Consider the following 19,493-nt stretch of genomic DNA (forward strand, 5'->3'; position numbering starts at 1 on the left):
ATACACTAACAATGAGAAAACAGAAAGAGGAATTAAGGAAACAATCCCATTCACCATTGCAACAAAAAGAATAAAATCCTTAAGAATAAATCTACCTGAAGAAACAAAAGACCTATATATAGAAAACTATAAAACACTGATGAAAGAAATAAAAGATGACACAAATAGATGGAGAAACATACCATGTTAATGGATTGGAAGAATCAATATAGTGAAAATGAGTATACTACCCAAAGCAATCTATAGATTTGATGCAATCCCTATCAAGCTACCAACAGTATTTTTCACAGAACTAGAGCAAATAATTTCACAATTTGTATGGGAATACAAAAAACCTCGAATAGCAAAAACAATTTTGAGAAAGAAGAATGGAACTGGAGGAATCAACCTGCCTGACTTCAGATTATCCTACAAAGCTACAGTCATCAAGACAGTATGGTATTGGCACAAAGACAGAAATATAGATCGATGGAAAAAAAATAGAGAGCCTAGAGATAAATCCACACACCTATGGACACCTTATCTTTGACAAGGGAGGCAAGAATATACAATGGAGAAAAGACAATCTCTTTAACAAGTGGTGCCGGGAAAACTGGTCAACCACTTGTAAAAGAATGAAACTATAACACTTTCTAACACCATACCATGCAGATGACACCACCCTTATGACAGACAGTGAAGAGGAACTAAAAAGCCTCTTGATGAAAATGAAAGAGGAGAGTGAAAAAGTTGGCTTAAAGCTCAACATTCAGAAGACAAAGATCATGGCATTCGGTCCCATCACTTCATGGGAAATAGATGGGCAAACGGTGGAAACAGTGTCAGACTTTATTTTTTTGGGCTCCAAAATCACTGCAGATGGTGACTGCAGCCATGAAATTAAAAGACACTTATTCCTTGAAAGGAAAGTTATGACCAACCTCGATAGCATATTCAAAAGAAGAGACATTACTTTGCCAACAAAGGTCCATCTAGTCAAGGCTATGGTTTTTCCAGTAGTCATGTATGGATGTGAGAGTTGGACTGTGAAGAAATCTGAGCACCAAAGAATTGATGCTTTCAAACTGTAGTGTTGGAGAAGACTCTTGAGAGTCCTCTGGACTGCCAGGAGATCCAATGGGTCCATTTTAAAGGAGATCGGTCCTGGGTGTTCTTTGGAAGGAATGATGCTAAAGCTGAAACTCCAGTACTTTGGCCACCTCATGTGAAGAGTTGACTCATTGGAAAAGACTCTGATGCTGGGAGGGATTGGGGGCAGGAGGAGAAGGGGATGACAGAGGATGAGATAACTGGATGGCATCACCGACTCTATGGATGTGAGTTTGAGTGAACTCTGGGAGTTGGTGATGGACAGGGAGGCCTGGCGTGCTGCAATTCATGGGGTCACAAAGAGTCGGACACGAGAGACTGAACTGAACTGAACTGAACACCATACACAAAAATAAACTCAAAATGGATTAAAGATCTAAATGTAAGATCAGAAACTTTAAAACTCCTAGAGGAACACCTAGGCAAAACACTCTCTGACATAAATCACAGCAGGATCCCCTATGACCCACCTCCCAGAGTAACGGAAATAAAAGCAAAAATAAACAAATGGGACCTAATTAAACTTAAAAGCTTTTGCACAATGAAGGAAACTATAAGCAAGGTGAAAAGACAACCTTCAGAATGGGAGAAAATAATAGAAAATGAAGCAGCTGACAAAGAATTAATCTCAAACAAGCAGCGCCTGCAGCTCAATTCTAGAAAAATAAATGACCCAATAAAAAAATGAGCCAAAAAACTAAACAGACATTTCCCCAAAGAAGACATATAGATGGCTAACAAACACATGAAAAGATGCTCAACATCACTCATTATCTGAGAAATGCAAATCAAAACCACAATGAAGTACCATCTTATGCGTGTCAGAATGGCTACTATCAAAAAGTCTACAAACAATAAATGCTGGAGAGTGTGTGGAGAAAAGGTAACACTCTTACACTGTCGGTGGGAATGCAAACTAGTACAGCCACTATGGAGAACAGTGTGGAGATTCCTTAAAAAACTGGAAAAAGAACTGCCATAGCAATCCCACTGCTGGGCATACACACTGAGGAAACCAGAATTGAAAGAGATACGTGTACCCTAATGTTCATCGCAGCACTGTTTACAACAGCCAGGACATGGAAGCAACCTAGATGTCCATTGGCAGACAAATGGATTAGAAAGCTGTGGTACCTATGCACAACCTAATGGAATATTACTCAGCCATTAAGAAGAATGCATTTGAATCAGTTCTAATGAGGTGGATGAAACTGGAGCCTATCATACAGAGTGAAGTAAGTCATAAAGAAAAACACCAATACAGTACACTAACACATATATATAGAATATAGGAAGATGGAAAGGATGACCCTATACGTGAGACAGCAAAAGAGACAATGTAAAGAACAGTCTTTTGGATTCTGTGAAGAAGGTGAGGGTGGGATGATTTGAGAGAATAGCATTGAAACATGTATATTATCATATGTGAAACAGATTGCCAGTCCAGGTTCAATGCATGAGACAGGGTGTTCAGGGCTGGTGCACTGATGGCCCTGAGGGATGGGATGGAGAGGGAGGTGGGAGGGGGATTCAGGATGGGGAATATGTGTACACTTATGGCTGATTCATGTCAATGTATGGCAAAAACCACTACAATACTCTAAAGTAATTAGCCTCCAATTAAAATAAATTAATTTTTAAAAAAAAGAATACACAGAAGAATTATACAAAAAGATCTTCATGACCCAGATAAATACAGTGGTGTGATCACTCACCTAGAGCCAGACATCCTGGAATGTGAAGTCAAGTGAGCCTTAGGAAGCATCACTACGAACAAAACTAGTGGAGGTGATGGAATTCCAGTTGAACTATTCCAAATCCTGGAAGAAGATGCTGTGAAAGTGCTGCACTGAATATGCCAGCAAATTTGGAAAACTCAGCAGTGGCCACAGGACTGGAAAAGGTCAGTTTTCATTCCAATCCCAAAGAAAGGTAATGCAAAGAATGCTCAAACTACTGCACAATTGCACTCATCTCACATGCTAGTAAAGTAATGCTCAAAATTCTCCAAGCCAGGCTTCAACAATACATGAACTGTGAACTTCCAGATGTTCAAGCTGGATTTAGAAAAGGCAGAGGAACCAAAGATCAAATTGCCAACATCTGCTAGGTCATCGAAAAAGCAAGAAAGTTCCAGAAAATCATCTATTTCTGCTTTAATTGACTATGCCAATTGACTAAGCCTTTGACTGTGTGGATCACAATAAACTGTGGAAAATTCTGTAAGAGATGGGAATACCAGACCACCTGACCTGCCTATTGAGAAATCTGTATGCATATACAAGTCAGGAAGCAACAGTTAGAACTGGACATGGAACAACAGACTGGTTCCAAATAGGAAAAGGAGCACATCAAGGCTGTATATTGTCACACTGCTTATTTAACTTCTATGCAGAGTACATCATGAGAAATGCTGGGCTTGATGAAGCACAAGCTGGAATCCAGATTGCCGGGAGAAATATCAATCACCTCAGATATGCAGATGACACCACCCTTATGGCAGAAAGTGAAGAAGAACTAATGAGCCTATTGATGAAAGTGAAAGAGGAGAGTGAAAAGTTGGTTTAAAACTCAACATTCAGAAAACTAAGATCATGGCATCTGGTCCCATCACTTCATGGCAAATAGATGGGGAAACAGTGGCAACGGTGACAGACTTTATTTTTTATTCACTCCAACATCATTGCAAATGGTAACTGTAGCCATGAAATTAAAAGACGCTTACTCTTTGGAAGGAAAGTTATGAGCAACCTAGACAACATATTAAAAAGCAGAGACATTACTTTGATGGCAAAGTTCCATCTAGTCAAGGCTATGGTTTTTCCAGTAGTCATGTATGGATGTGAGAGTCGGACTATGAAGAAAGCTGAGTGCAGAAGAATTGATGCTTTTGAACTGTGGTGTTGGAGAAGACTCTTGAGAGTCCCTTGGACTGCAGGGAGATCCAACCAGTCCATCCTAAAGGAGATTAGTCCTGAATATTCATTGGAAGGACTGATGTTGAAACTGAAACTCCAATACCTTGGCCACCTTATGTGAAGAGCTGACTCACTTGAAAAGACCCTGATGCTGGGAGAGGCGGGAGGAGAAGGGTATGACAGAGGATGAGATGGTTGGATGGCATCACAGACTCAATGGACACAAGTTTGGGTAAATTCCGGTAGTTGGTGATGGACAGGGAGGCTTGGTGTGCTGCAGTCCATGGGGTTGTGGTGAGTTGGACACGACTGAGTGACTGAACTGAACTGAACAGAAGTAATATTCTTATATAGCATAATCATGTCAATATTTTTTTTTCATATTTGAAAAGTATTATGTATGTGTTCTTGTGGAGGTTGAACGTCTGGATTTTTTCCCTTCTGCAGCACCTTCATCAACATTCCAGGAGGATGAGCTTGAGTGCCAGTTGACTTTGATTTTGAGAAACAAGCACTCAAGATGGTTGCTAACTACTACTGTCATCATATTTAATCTAGTTTTCTCTCCTCTTTCATTTCTTTTTATTTACTTATCTTAGAATTTAATCAGTGAATCCTTCCAAACCATATTTTTCTGTTGCAGTGTTTGTCAACCTTGGCCTAATTCTCCGGCCTTCCTTCCAGAGTGACTGTTTGTCTCACGGTCCTCAGGGTGTTAGCGCTCAGAGTCCAGGTAACTCTGGGTCCAGAGGCCCCACAGGTCTTGATATCAGGCCAGCATCCCTCAGTCAGGGACACCTGTCACACTTGCCCAAGAATTTCTGAAAAGTCCTTGCCAGAAGGACCTATAGAATGAGCATTTCCAGGAGACCTTCTCCTGATCAATCTCACTGTACCCAAAGCTGGTCCCATGCTTTTCCACTCACTTTATTCTCCCAAGTCTTACCTTCTGTTCATTGGAGACAAGGTGCCTCCTCAATCAGCTCTTGGTGATCATTTCTTTTTTAAAAGAAATTTATGTGTTTGTTTTTGTTGGTTCTCTTTAAAACAATTTTTGATTCTGTTTATTAATTCTTTTTAGTTGCACAATTTTAAAGGTTATGTTCCACTTAAATATTACAAAATATTGGCTATATTCTGCATGTTGTATAATACATCCTTGAGCCTATCTTGCACCCAATATTGTACCTCCCACTCTCCCACTCCTGAGTTGCCCCTCCCCTCCTCACTGGTAACCACAAGTTTGTTCTTTGTGAGTCTGCTTCTTTCTTATAGTATTTACTAACTTGTTTTATTTTTAAGATTCCACATATAAGTGATATCACATTGTATTTGTCTTTCTTTGTCTGACTTATTTCACACAGCATAATTCCCTCTGAGTCTATCCATATTGCTGCCCATGTCAAAATTTTGTTTTTTATGGCTGTCAAGGATAGAAAATATTTCTCCATTCAAGGTCAAAACTTGGATCATGTTCATTCAAGGTACATGTGAAGCACAGTATAGTGTTACAAAACCTGTGTACAAAAAAGGGAAGGAATAAATATTAGAACCAGTATACTTACTCAAAGACTAAGCATCCCATGATCAGAAGGCTCTAAGGTGCTTTCTTGGGTTATTTCTTACAAAGGGATGTAATTTAATATGGTGCTAATCCTGTTCTAACTGAAGAAACTTTTTAGCCTATTGGAGGTCAGGATTACCCAAACTTAAGTGGATGATGATAAGGGTCTGGATAACTGGGAGACAGAATGTCCCAAATGTCTGTCGACAGGATCAAGGATCATTAAATTGTAAATTTAGGCAATGTGATTTTATGCAGTAATGAAAATTAATGATCTACAATTATATGCAACAACATCAATGGATCCTTGAAACAAAATGTTACTTAAATAAAGGAAATCACAGAAGAATGTGTACTTTATAATATTTATAGTCTCCCAACTAAGAAATCAAACAGTATATTGTTTAGATCTGAATACCTTTGTGATAAAACCATTAGTGGGTGGCAAGGGAAGAATAAACACAGTTTTCAAAATAGTGGTGCCCTTTGGGTAATAGAGGCAAAGACATAGTACACAGAAGGGACGCACAGGAAGATGTCACATTACTGGCAATGTTCTTAGATTGGGACTAGGTTAGTAACTGTTCAATTCACTGAGTCTCATAAATAACTTGTTACATATATTCTTACATATGTGTCAAATATTAATCAATAAAAAGGATGCAATAGAAACCTGATTAAATAATTAGCTCTTTTTGTTACCATGGGCATTCTAAATTATTGATAATAAATATTACTCGTCCTTTCTCCAGGAGATTGCCAATTATGGGGTCTCAAAGGAAGATTTTATTTTGATCCTTATTATTTAATTTGGCTGAGGATACCAAAACAGAATTTCAGATATAGACTCAAAGGAAAGAAAGTTTTTAAAAAGGAAAGAAATTGTGTTTATGCGTGTGTGTGTGTTTATGGTTCCCGAGCCAAGGATCAAACGCAGGTCTCCTGCATTGCAGGCAGATTCTTAACCATCTGAGCTGCCAGAGAAGCCCCTACAAGCACTTTGCCTATCATATTTCCTTCTTCTAGAAGTCAAATTATTTAATAATTATGCCAAGCTCTTTGTGATCTCTAATGCTCGAGGAAGTCAGAAGAAGGAGAAGAAAAAAAATGTAAGAAAGACAGCAGTAGAATTCCAGTCCTTAACCTGATATTTTAATGAGAAGCACATAAGCAAAGAAAAAAATCTCCATCTTAACAAATTCCCACTCTTTCAGCTTGAAGAACAGCCATTCATCATGTTTGATCAAGGGTATTCCTCACATACTAACCCTTGTTGTACAATTTGGAACTGTGGTGGTTTGACTGGAGTGAAGCTCAACTTGAGAGTTAAGTATATTTCATTACTAGTGGGAGATGTTTTCTCAGAAACCTAGTATTCTGCAGAATTAGTACCTTTCCTGAATTTTTTGACTTTTGTCTACAGTGAAATCTGACTCTAGCCTTTTGTATGAAAAATCCGTTTCACAATCAATTAGAATACCAAAATTACTTTGCTGTTTTGTTTCCATGTTATCTGCCAGAAAGAAGGGCCAAATACAGTCACGGATTTCCTATATTGGGATTTCCATTATTTAAGCTGCATATAATTTTTGATCCGAAAATATTTTAGGAGAGAGTGCACAGCACTGTGCTCCTTTATGTGATCTGGAAGGTGGCAAATAAGCATTTTCTGGTCTGGGCCACAGAAATGTCCTTCCTTTTTTGCCTCTAGCAAGTCTTTAGGATGCTACAAAAACATAGCTTTTCTTCATTCATTTTCACGGGTTGCAAGGAGTTTGGAATTTTTAGGTTCAGAAACTGATATAGGCTTACTTTGACCTTTCTCAGCATGCCAAATGCCCTTCAGTCCTCTGCACTGGAGTGTGGAGAGCAGAGCTGAATTCTCATCAGTCTCCTGAAGGAAGGCAATGCATCTGATCTACTGAATAGTTTCAAGCCAGTGCTTCAATAATTCAAAATATGTAGTTGCAGTCCATTTGCTGCAACGGTTGCTGAATCAGTGTCTATAATCTGTGTGTTGAATATCCACCCAAGAAGTGATCCTTGTCTTACATGTCACAAATACCCAATTTTCTGATGTCATTGCCTTATAATCTTTAATTTAGAGGGAGAATATGGAATGTTAGCAAATCCTTTTCAGAAAAAATTTATCTAGGGAGACTGTAGGTTTCTTTCCTATAGTAACTTTGGAGAAGTTTACTCTCTACAGATAGGAGAATCATTTGAAATCATGAGCCAAGGCCAAGTATATTTCCAAGATGCTATGACAATTTGTAAACAACTTCACATGAATGAATACTGTAAGGATCACAGGATACATACTTCCAATTGCAAAGGGACTCCTTGAATTTTGGGAGAAATTTTTAGAGAAGAATGATGGTTTATCATAAATTTTGTCACCTAATGAAATAAGACTTTCCATGTTTTTAAAAAATAAGAAAGAAAAAAAGAAGAAAGAATAAAAAAAAAAAAAGGCTAGACCTTTAAATTCAAAATAGCTCAGTCATTAAACTTAAAAAGACAGCAAATAATAGAAACAGCAATTTGAAGTAAAAATTGTAGTCTTTTGGCTTTAATCTCACTAAATGAAACTCATTGCCTAATCTAGCTCATCACTGCACCTTTCCTGATAACTGTAATTATCTTGGTCTGTTTTCCCTAAATTTATTCCAATGGTAAACTCAGGTATTAGCTTCAAATCTCCTCACTTCTTTCACTTCCACAGTTCTCGCCAGGCCAATGAATTTTTCTTTTTTTTTTCTTACTTTTTTTTTAACATATTTTTAAAAACTTGCTCACTAGAGAAATCACTCCAAAATCTTAGTTCTTTCCATATCTATTGTAGTATGGATTTGAATGTCTTAGATATGTATGTAGCTTTTTTTTTTTTAAACCAGTATAGATATACATATAGACTTGAAGTTGCAGGTGGAAGTAAATATATATTCTGATCACATCATACATTGCTTTTTAAAAACTTTTAAATTTTGAAATAATTTAAGACTCACAAGGGGTTGCAAAAAGTACAAAAATTTTCTGTGCATCCTTCACTTGGCTTTCTCTAATAACATCTTAAGTAACCATATTAAACCATCAAACCAGGCAATTGTCATTGATATAATAGCATTAAATAAATTACAGAACTTATTCAAATTGCACTAGCTTTGATATACACTCTTTTCTTTATGTTTTTATGCTTGAAATTATATCACATGTACAGGTATGTATTGTGACAACTTTTACAATAAGGGTACTTTTCCATTGCCATAAAAAAGTCCCTCACCCTACCCTTTACTGTCACACCCTTTTCACAATCCTAAAAAGTGGCCAACATTCATCTGTCCTTCATCACTCTCATTTTGTCACTGTTATATAAATGGAATTCTACAGTATTTAAGGTTTTGCATCTGGCTTTCTTCACTTAGCACAATGCCCTTGAGTTCCATCTATGTTGAAGTGTGCATGTGTGCATGCTCAGTCGTGTCTTAACTCTGCAACCCCATGGTTTGCAGCCCACCAGGTCCCTCAGTCCATGGAATTTTGCAAGCAAGAATACTGGAGTGGGTTGCCATTTCCTCCCTCAGGGAATCTTGCTGACCCAGGGATCAAACCTGTATCTCCTATATCTTATGATTCTTTACCACTGAGCCACCTGGGAAGCCCCTATGTTGTTGAATTATCAATAATTTGTTACTTTATTACTCTTTAGCATGGGCAGTTTCATTATTCCTAGAAGGACATTTGAATATTTACATATAGGTTCTTGTGTGAACATAAGTTTTCATTTTTCTATGATAAATATTCAAAAGTGCAATTGCTGAGTTGTATGGGTAAGTGTACTCATTAGCAAAGTAATGCTGAAAATTCTCCAAGCCAGGTATCAACAGTTTGTGAACCGTGAATGTCCAGATATTCAGACTGGATTTAGAAAGGCAGAAGAATCAGAGATCAAATTGCCAACATCTGTTGGATCATCGAAAAAGCAAGAGAGTTCCAGAAAAACATCTACTTCTGCTTTATTGATTATGTCAAAGCCTTTGGACTGTGTGGATCACAACAAAATGTGGAAAATTCTTAAAGAGATGGGAATACCAGACCTTGCTTGCCTCCTGAGAAATCTGTATGCAGGTCAAGAAGCAACAGTTAAACCAGACATGGGACAACACACTGGTTCCAAATTGGGAAAGGAATATGTCAAGGCTCTATATTGTCACCCTGCTTGTTTAACTTATATGCAGAGTACATCATGTGAAATGTTGGTCTGGGTGAAGCACAAGCTGGAATCAAGATTGCCGGGAGAAGTATCAATAACCTCAGATATGCAGATGACACCACCCTTATGGAAGAAAGTGAAGAAGAACTAAAGAGCCTCTTGATGAAAATGAAAGAGGAGAGTGAAAAAGTTGGCTTAAAACTCAGCATTCAAAAATGAAGATCATGGCATCCAGTCCCATCACTTCATGGCAAGTAGATGGGGAAATAATGGAAACAGTGTCAGACTTTATTTTCTTGGACTCCCAAATCACTATAGATGGTGACTGTAGCCATGAAATGAAAAGATGCTTGCTTTTTGGAAGAAAAGTTATGACCAACCCATTGGTCATATTAAAAAGCAGAGACATTACTTTGCTGACAAAGGTCTGTCTAGTCAAAGTTATGGTTTTTCCAGTAGTCATGTAATGGACGTGAGAGTTGGATCATCATGAAAGCTGAGCATCAAATAATTAATGCTTTTGAACTGTGGTGTTGGAGAAGACTCTTGAGAGTCCCTTGGACTGCAAGGAGATCCAAGCAGTAGATTCTAAAGTAAATTAGTCCTGAATATTCATTGGAAGGACTGATGCTGAAGCTGAAACTTCAATACCCTGGCCACCTGATGCGAAGAACTGACTCATTAGAAAAGACCCTGATGCTGGGAAAGATTGAAGGCAGGAGGAGAAGGGGATGATAGAGAATGAGATAGTTGGAGGGCATCACCAACTTGATGGACATGAGTTTGAATAAGCTCTGGGAGGTGATGATGGACAGGGAAGACTGGTGTGCTGCAGTCCTGGGGTCACGAAGAGTTGGACATGACTGAGTGACTGAATTGAACTGATGAGTAAGGGAGGGCTTCCCAGGTAGAGATAGTGGTAAGAACCCGCCTGCCAGTGCAAGAGACTCAAGAGACTTGGCTTCAGGCCTTGGATTGGGAAGATACCCTGGAGGAGGGCACAGCAACCCATTCTAGTATTCTTGCCTGGAGAATCCCATGGACAGGGCAGCCTGATGGCCTACAGTCCACGGGGTCACAAAGATTTGGACACGACTGAAGTGACTTAGCAGCAGTAGCAGCAGAAGTGACTTAGCATACAGGCACATGCGTAAGTGAATATTTAACTTTATAAGAAATCGCTCAGGTGTTTTCCAGGCTAGTTCTGCCATTGTATATTTCCCTTACAAGTGTTCGAGAGCTCTAGTAGCACCACATTCTTATTAGCATGTGATATTGTTAGTATATTTCATCTGAGTCATTCTGATAGGTGTGTGATGGTAGCTCATCATGTCTTTAATTTGCATTTCCCTAATAGCTAGTCATTTCATGCACTTATTTTCCATTTGCATATCCTCTCTGGTGAGTTGTCTGTTGAAGTCTTTTATTCATTTCCTAGGTGGATTGTTTGTTTTCCTACTTTAGAGTTTATTGAATTCTTCATATATTTGGCTTACACGTCCTTTGTTAGAGATGTGATTTGCAAACAAGTTTTTGCCCAGTCGGTGGTTTGTCTTTCTTGTGATTTGATTTTGTGATTTCTTGTGTCTTTCTTGTCTTTCATAGAGCAAAAGTTTTAAATTTTTATGAAGTCTAGGTTATTGATTTTTTCCTTTGTTTTTGGTGTCATAGCTCAGAACTCTTGGTCTAACCGCAAGTCATAAATATTTTCTTGTATGTTTTCTTCTAAAAGTTTTATAGCTTTTCATTTTGCATTTAGATCTATGATACATTTTGACTGGATAGTTTATAAAAGGTGAGGTTTAGGTCAAAGTTCTTTTATTTTGTTTTTCCTATTTATGTCCAATTGTTCCACAACTTTTACTGAAAATTGTCAAAATTCACTGGCAAAGCCCAAGTAGAATCATCTCATTAGAGGATGTTTAGACTGGAACATCTTTCAGCAATCCACTCATTCTAGAGGAGAAAGTGAGACTCAGGGGGGGACAAAGTTTGTAATTTTCTCAGTGTATTTTTTTCTTTTCTGCTTTTTCAGATACATTAACTTCAGAATGTACTTTTATTTTCCTAAATATCCATGTTTATGTGTTCAGTTCAGTTCAGTCACTCAGTCGTGTCTGACTCTTTGCAACCCCATGAATCGCAGCACGCCAGGCCTCCCTGTCCATCACCATCTCCCAGAGTTCACTCAAACTCATGTCCATCTAGTCAGTGATGCCGTCCAGCCATCTCATCCTCTGTCGTCCCCTTTTCCTCCTGCCCCCAATCCCTCCCAGCATCAGAGTCTTTTCAAATGAGTCAACTCTTCACATGAGGTGGCCAAAGTATTGGAGTTTCAGCTTTAGCATCATTCCTTCCAAAGAAATCCCAGGGCTGATCTCCTTCAGAATGGACTGGTTGGATCTCCTTGCAGTCCAAGGGACTCTCAAGAGTCTTCTCCAACACCACAGTTCAAAAGCATCAATTCGGTGCTCAGCTTTCTTCACAGTCCAACTCTCACATCCATACATGACCACAGGAAAAACCATAGCCTTGACTAGATGGACCTTTGTTGGCAAAGTAATGTCTCTGCTTTTGAATATGCTATCTAGGTTGGTCATAACTTTTCTTTCAAAGAATAAGTGTCTTTTAATTTCATGGCTGCAGTCACCATCTGCAGTGATTTTGGAGCCCCAAGAAATAAAGTCTGTCACTGTTTCCACTGTTTCCCCATCTATTTGCCATGAAGTGATGGGACCAGATGCCATGATCTTCGTTTTCCGAATGTTGAGCTTTAAGCCAACTTTTCACTCTCCTCTTTCATCAAGAGGCTTTTTAGTTCCTCTTCACTTTCTGCCATAAGGGTGGTGTCATCTGCATATCTGAGGTTATTGATATTTCTCCCAGCAATCTTGATTTCAGCTTGTGCTTCTTCCAGCCCAGCGTTTCTCATGACGTACTCTGCATAGAAGTTAAATAACCAGGGTGACAATATACAGCCTTCACGTACTCCTTTTCCTATTTGGAACCAGTCTGTTGTTCCATGTCCAGTTCTAACTGTTGCTTCCTGACCTGCATATAGGTTTCTCAAGAGGCAGGTCAGGTGGTCTGGTATTCCCATCTCTTTCAGAGTTTTCCAAACTTAGAAATAATTATCTATGTATATTAGATTATATAAGAGTGAATATCATTGTAAATAATCTATGCCTTCTAATTAGTTATTGGAGTTAGATCCCTGTTTAGGGGTGAACTTTTTTGACAATATGCTTCCTGATAAATATAAATTTATATGGAAAAGTGCTAGGCAAAAGATAAAAAGCAGAGTTAGCAAGAAAATGACTGTAGTTTTCCTTTATATTTAGACCTTGGTCATATATATGCCAAAACACTCCATCTGATTGAGAAGAAAATTGAAAACATTCTAAAATGTGATTTTTTTTTTTACTATTTTAAGTAATAAAACAAATCAGGTGGAAAACAGTTAAGTAGCAACAGCTAAGTATTTAAAGCACTTACTACAATATTTAACATTGGAAGTGTATATATATATATATATATATATATATATATACCTTCTTTTTCTGCATTCTTTCCCACCATGATTTATCCCAGAACACTGAATATAGTTCCTTGTGCTATGTGGTTGAGCCGTGTTATCCATCCATTCTATCTGTAATAGTTTGTATCTACTAACCCCAAACTCCTAGTCCATTCTTACCCTAAGAACTATGTTATAAACTGAAATAAAGTTTGGATATTTTTTAATTTTGTTAAAATTTAATTCAGTTTTATATCACATCTTTTTTAGGCAGAGCATTTTAAAAGAAAGCATCAACACTTTTGAAAATTAAAACAAAAATATTAGCAAATTTACTTGAAAATAAAATTTTTGGTGATTGTAAAATATGCATTCTTTGGTATTATGGCTGAGTTTCAGAAGCATTGTTATTTGCATTTTTTTCTACTTAAATATGTGATAGTGAGTGACTCTTCCTTTAGGTCTAGAGGGAATTTATGCTAGTTAAGAGAAACTAAAACATTTTACTGTATAATGTGAATGACCCATAACTCATAGCTGCCCAAGGCTGATATTTAATTTACATAACAGATACTTTGGCCTTTTTCAATATTTTCAAGAGGGAATTTCATATAAAATCTTTAAGTTTCATATTCAGAACACTTCATATGCAGGGTATCTCTGCTACTGTCCAGACTGACTATACAAAAATAAACAAAATAAAACAAATTATTTTGATTTATACTTTGTTAAAAATACACCACAGGAAATACCTTTCTTTTGTCAATGTGCAGTGAATTCTAAGACAATTAAAGCAGAGAAGCAGAGTGCTGTAATATTTATGGAATTGAACTAAGAAAAGATCTTTATTCTATTTCCAGCACTATATTTTGTGATTGTAAAATATGGTACTAGAAAAATTGATTCCTATTAATTCTCATTAAAAGGAATTGATGGGGAAAAAATTTATGTTATGACTTAGGAAGTGATTTGAGATAATTCATGGATTTCAATCTTCCTGTACTATCTTCGTTATTATAGAAAATTATCTCTAAAATTATCCACATGGACATTATATATGTTTCTTTAACAGTTGATTTAACCAACAGCATAGGTATATTTAAAATATTCCCCTAGAGAAGGAAATGGCAACCTTCTCCAGTATTTTTGCCTGGGAAATCCCATGGACAGGGAGCCTGTTGGGCTACAGTCCCTGCTTGCATGCTAAGTCACTTCAGTTGTGTCTGATTCTTTGCCACTCTATGGACCATAGCCAACAGGTTCCTCTCTCCATGGGATTCTTCAGGCAAGAATGCTGGAATGGATTGCTGTATCCTCCTCCAAGGGATCTTCCTGACCCAGAAATCGAACCCACATCTCTTATGTTTCCTGCATTGACAGGTGGGTTCTTTACCACTAGTGTCACCTGGGAAGCCTGGGCTACAGTCCACAGGGTCGCAAAGAGTCAGACACAACTTAGCGACTAAGTGAAAGTGTTAATTGCTCAGTCCTGTCTGACTCCTTGCGACCCTGTGGACTGTAACCTGCCAGGCTCCTCTGTCCATGGAATTCTCCGAGCAAGAATACTGGAATGTTAGCTATTCCCTTCTCCAAGGAATCTCCCAACCCCATATGCAGAATACATCATGAGAAATGCTGGGCTGGATGAAGCACAAGCTGGAATCAAGATTGCCAGGAGAAATATCAATAACCTCAGATATGCAGATGACACCACGCTTATGGCAGAAAATGAAGAACTAAGGAGCCTCTTGATGAAAGTAAAAGAGGAGAATCAAAAAGTTGGCTTAAAACTCAACATTCTGAACACTAATGTCATGGCATCCAGTCCCATCACTTCATGGGAAATAGATGGGGAAACAGTGGAAACAGTGACAGACTTTATTTTGGGGGGCTCCAAAATCACTGCAGATGGTGATTGCAGCCATGAAATTAAAAGACACTCGACTCTTTGCAACCCCATGGACCATAGCCTACCAGGATCCTCCATCCATGGGGTTTTCTAAGCAAGAGTACTGGAGTGGGTTGCTGTTTCCTTCTCCAGAAGAAAAATTATGACCAACCTATTGGTCATATTAAAAAGCAGAGAAATTACTTTGCCAGAAAATGTCTTTCTAGTCAAAGCTATGGTTTTTCCAGTAGTCATGTATGGATGTGAGGCAGCTGAGCACTGAAGAATTGATAGTTTTAAACTGTGGTGTTGGAGAAGACTCTTGAGGGCCCCTTGGACTGCAAGGAGAGCCAACCAGTCCATCCTAAAGGAAATCAGTCCTGAATATTCATTGGAAGGACTGATGCTGAAGCTGAAAGTCCAATACTTTGACCACCTGATGTGAAGAACTGACTCATTTAAAAAGACCCTGATGCTGGGCAAGATTGAAGGTGGGAGGAGAAGGGGTCAACAGAGGGTGAGATGGTTGGATGGCATCACCAACTCAATGGGCATGAGTTTGAGTAAACTCTGGGAGTTGGTGATGGACAGGGAGGCCTGGCGTGCTGCAGTCCGTGGGATCGCAAAGAGTCAGACACAACTGAGCAACTGAGCTGAACTGAGATCCTGCACTGCAGGCAGATTCTTTATTGTCTGAGCCACCAGGGCAGCTCCCTGACTAAACAACAACAAAATTAAATATATTATCCTTATTACAATGAAGGATGTGGGGGAAAGAGTGAGAAGGAGAAAGAAGGAGAGGGGAAAGAAGGGAAAGCAGTAATTGCTGAATGTTTACAATAGACTAGACACTTTTCATCTAATAGCTCAAGTAATCCTTGTAAGAACTCTGTAAGGGAGTTGTTTTTATCAATACTTTTCACACAAGGCATCTGAAACCCAGAGACAGGGCAGGTGAACTTTGCAGTTGACTGATTCCCCACTTAAAAAGGCTCCCATGCTTGACTTAATGCTTGGTCTTGCCATTTTGAAAATCTTAATATTTTTAAACAAGCAACTCCACATTTTATTCTTGTATTGGACTCCATAAATCATATAGTTTGTTCTATCTGGAGAGGTTAAGCTTCTTTCCCAAAATTAAGATTTGAAGCCACTTCTATGTCTCTCCAAATAGTAAGACCAGAGTAAAACATCCACTTCAATCCTCTTCAACTACACCTCCAAACTGAAAATTTTAAGCTGTTTATGCTACATTTATTTAGCAGAGATGCTGAGAAACTGGGGGAAGGAGATGGAGAAGAAATGCTCTTAATAGCAGTAACTTTTCTGCTTTTGGCTTGCTTCAAATCTGATAACCCCTCATGGAAACCAGAGCTCTGCACAGTATATGTTCCATTTTTTGAGAAAGCTAGTAATTGTTATCGGCTACTTTGTTATTCCCTCATCCCCTTAATGTATTAAAGACTTTCCCCCCATCCTTTTATAGTATTTTTCCAGAGAGAAATCCAGGAAAAAACAATTCTTTCCATCTCTTTACACTTTTGTTTTCAGACAAAATAAGTGTCCCTTATTCTGGAGTCCCAGGGCCCAACCTTCAATCAACTTTTGTTAACACACATGCCCTTTCCAGTATACAAGGCTTATATCTCCTAATCAAAGGTTATCTCTAACTCTCTGGGTAAAAAGTAAGGACTTGTACCAACATGGCACCTTTCCTCTGGGCTTTGAATCATGCCTAAGTCATTTAGGACAGAGAGTATAAACCAATGAAATAAAATATGAGTCAAAGCCTCAACCTAATCTTCTCTTTAGCATGAGAACAGTCTATAAACAGTGTGTAGAGTCTATATACTCCTTTTTTTTTTGTTCATCCCTTTCTTTCTACCTTAAACATTTATGAAGTGCCAAGTGTGTGTCAGAGATAAAGGCAGGTAATGAGGATAAAAATATATAAGAGATAGTCACTTCCTTGAGATCGGGAGTTAAGCCATGATGAGGGTCAAATACCACGTGGAAATATAGAGGAGAGAAGAACTGAGTAGAAATGACTGAAAGGTTCCTCAGACGACCTAAGATTTGAGTTGTCTTTTTTAAAAAAATATTTATATTTATTTATTTATTGGGTGCTCTGGGTCTTCGTCACTGTGCAGGCTTTCTCTAGTTGAGCTGAGCAGAGGCTGCGGTGCATGGGCTTCCCGTTACAGTGTGGGCTCTAGGGCTTATGGGCTCAGTAGTTGTGGTGCATGGGCCTAGCTGCGCTGGGGCATATGGGATCTTCCCAGACCAGGGATTGAACTATTGTCCTTTGCATTGGAAGGCGGACTCCCAACCACTGGACCACCAGGGAAGCCCCTTGACTTCAGTCTTAAAGGGCAAAGCAGAGTTTACTAAACCAGAGGATGTTCCAGATTAAATTCTCCATGAGAGTAAGAATGGTCTTGTCAACATTTAGCACACCAAGTGGCCCATGACAATCTCTCAAAATATATTTCTGGCCAACTGCATGGAGCAGGGTGTTCTAGGGGAAAGAAATACATATACAGAAGCTTCTAGTAGTTAAAAGATTGGTGAGGTCCATGGAATAGTGAAAAATTTAATGAAGCAATAGCTTACCCTTGTTTGTGTAATACCTGCTTAAGTAACAAACTGTTGATAGTCAAGAACCCTACAGTCTACCTCAGTTTCTAGACAGAGAAATAAAACAGACTCAAGACTCCTGTGTGTGTGTTAGTCACTCAGTCATGTCTGACTCTTTGGGACCCGATGGACTGTAGCCCACCAGGCTCCTCTGTTCATGGAATTCTCCAGGAAAGAATACTAGAATGGGTACCCATTTCCTTCTCCAGGGGATTTTCCTGACTCAGGGATAGAACCCAGATCTCTTGTATTGCAGGCAAATGCTTTACCATCTGAGCTACCAAGGAAGCCTTCAAGATGCCTGGGTCAGAGATAAGGGACTTTGTTATTCACAGTATGGAAATTAACATGAGATTTATGTTTGCCTTGGTTTGCCATGTGCTGTAAAGACCCAGGTAGATGCTGTGTAATCAATGGGCTTATGGCCCCCAGATGAACAGCTCTGAATTCAAGGGACCTGAATCTTTTATAATAAGATAAAAGCAAACGTGACAGAATTTCACACCAGTTGTTATTGTTCAGTTGCTCAGTAGTGTCTGACTCTTTGTGACCCCATGGACTGCACTTCACTATCTTCTTGAGTTTGCTCAGACTCATGTCCATTGAATTGATGATCCAACCAGTTCATCCTCTAACTGCCCTCTTCTTTTGCCCTAAATTTTCCTCAGCATTAGAGTCTTTTCCTGTGAGTCAGCACTTCGCATCAGATGACCAAAGTATTGGAGCTTCAGCTTCAACATGTCATTCCAATGAATATTCAGGGTTAATTTCCTTTAGGATTGACTAGTTTGGTCTCCTTGCTGTCCAAGGAACTTTGGAGGGAGACATTATCACCTTGAGGGAGGCATTATCTTTATTTATACTGTCTTTATCCTGGACCGGAGAAGGCAATGGCACCCCACTCCAGTACTCTTGCCTGGAAAATCCCATGGATGGAGGAGCCTGGAAGGCGGCAGTCCATGGGGTCGCTGAGGGTCGGACACGACTGAGCGACTTCACTTTCACTTTATACTGGACAGTAAATAAGCCTGCCCTTTGCCCTGTAGGGGAAGAAGGAAATGGCAACCCACTCCAGTATTCTTGCCTGGAGAATCCTGTGGACAGGGAAACCTGGTGGGCTGCTGTCCATAAGGTCTCACAAAGTCAGACACGACTGAGCGACTTAGCAGGCATGCATGCATTGGAGAATCCGTCTATGGGGTTGCACAGAGTGGGCTGCTATCTATGTGGTTGCACAGAGTCAGAAATGACTGAAGCAACTTAGCAGCAGCAGCAGCTGCCATGTAGGGAGACTCTCTTTTAAGGCTGTTCTCCATAAAAATGTGCTCAAAAGAGATACTCTAAAACAAAGGCAGTCAGTGTATATCCTATTGTGCTCAGTGGCCATGTTCTACGTAAGAAATTGAGAAACAATTTTTTAAAGATAGGGACCAGTATGATTAATAATTGACTATTCTCACCACTTTAGGTTCACACTACTTATTTAAAACTAGTATATGATACTCATTCCTTGTAAACAAATCTTTACTATTTATTTTCAAATATCCAAGTGCAAAGATTTAATGTAACTGCCAGCAAATGAGTCTAAATAATGCATTAAAAAGGAATGCATTTGAGTCAGTTCTGATGAGGTGGATGAACCTAGAACCTATTATACAGAGTGAAGT

This window comes from Bubalus bubalis, chromosome 6 (assembly GCF_019923935.1).
Source record: "Bubalus bubalis isolate 160015118507 breed Murrah chromosome 6, NDDB_SH_1, whole genome shotgun sequence".
NCBI lineage: Eukaryota > Metazoa > Chordata > Mammalia > Artiodactyla > Bovidae > Bubalus > Bubalus bubalis.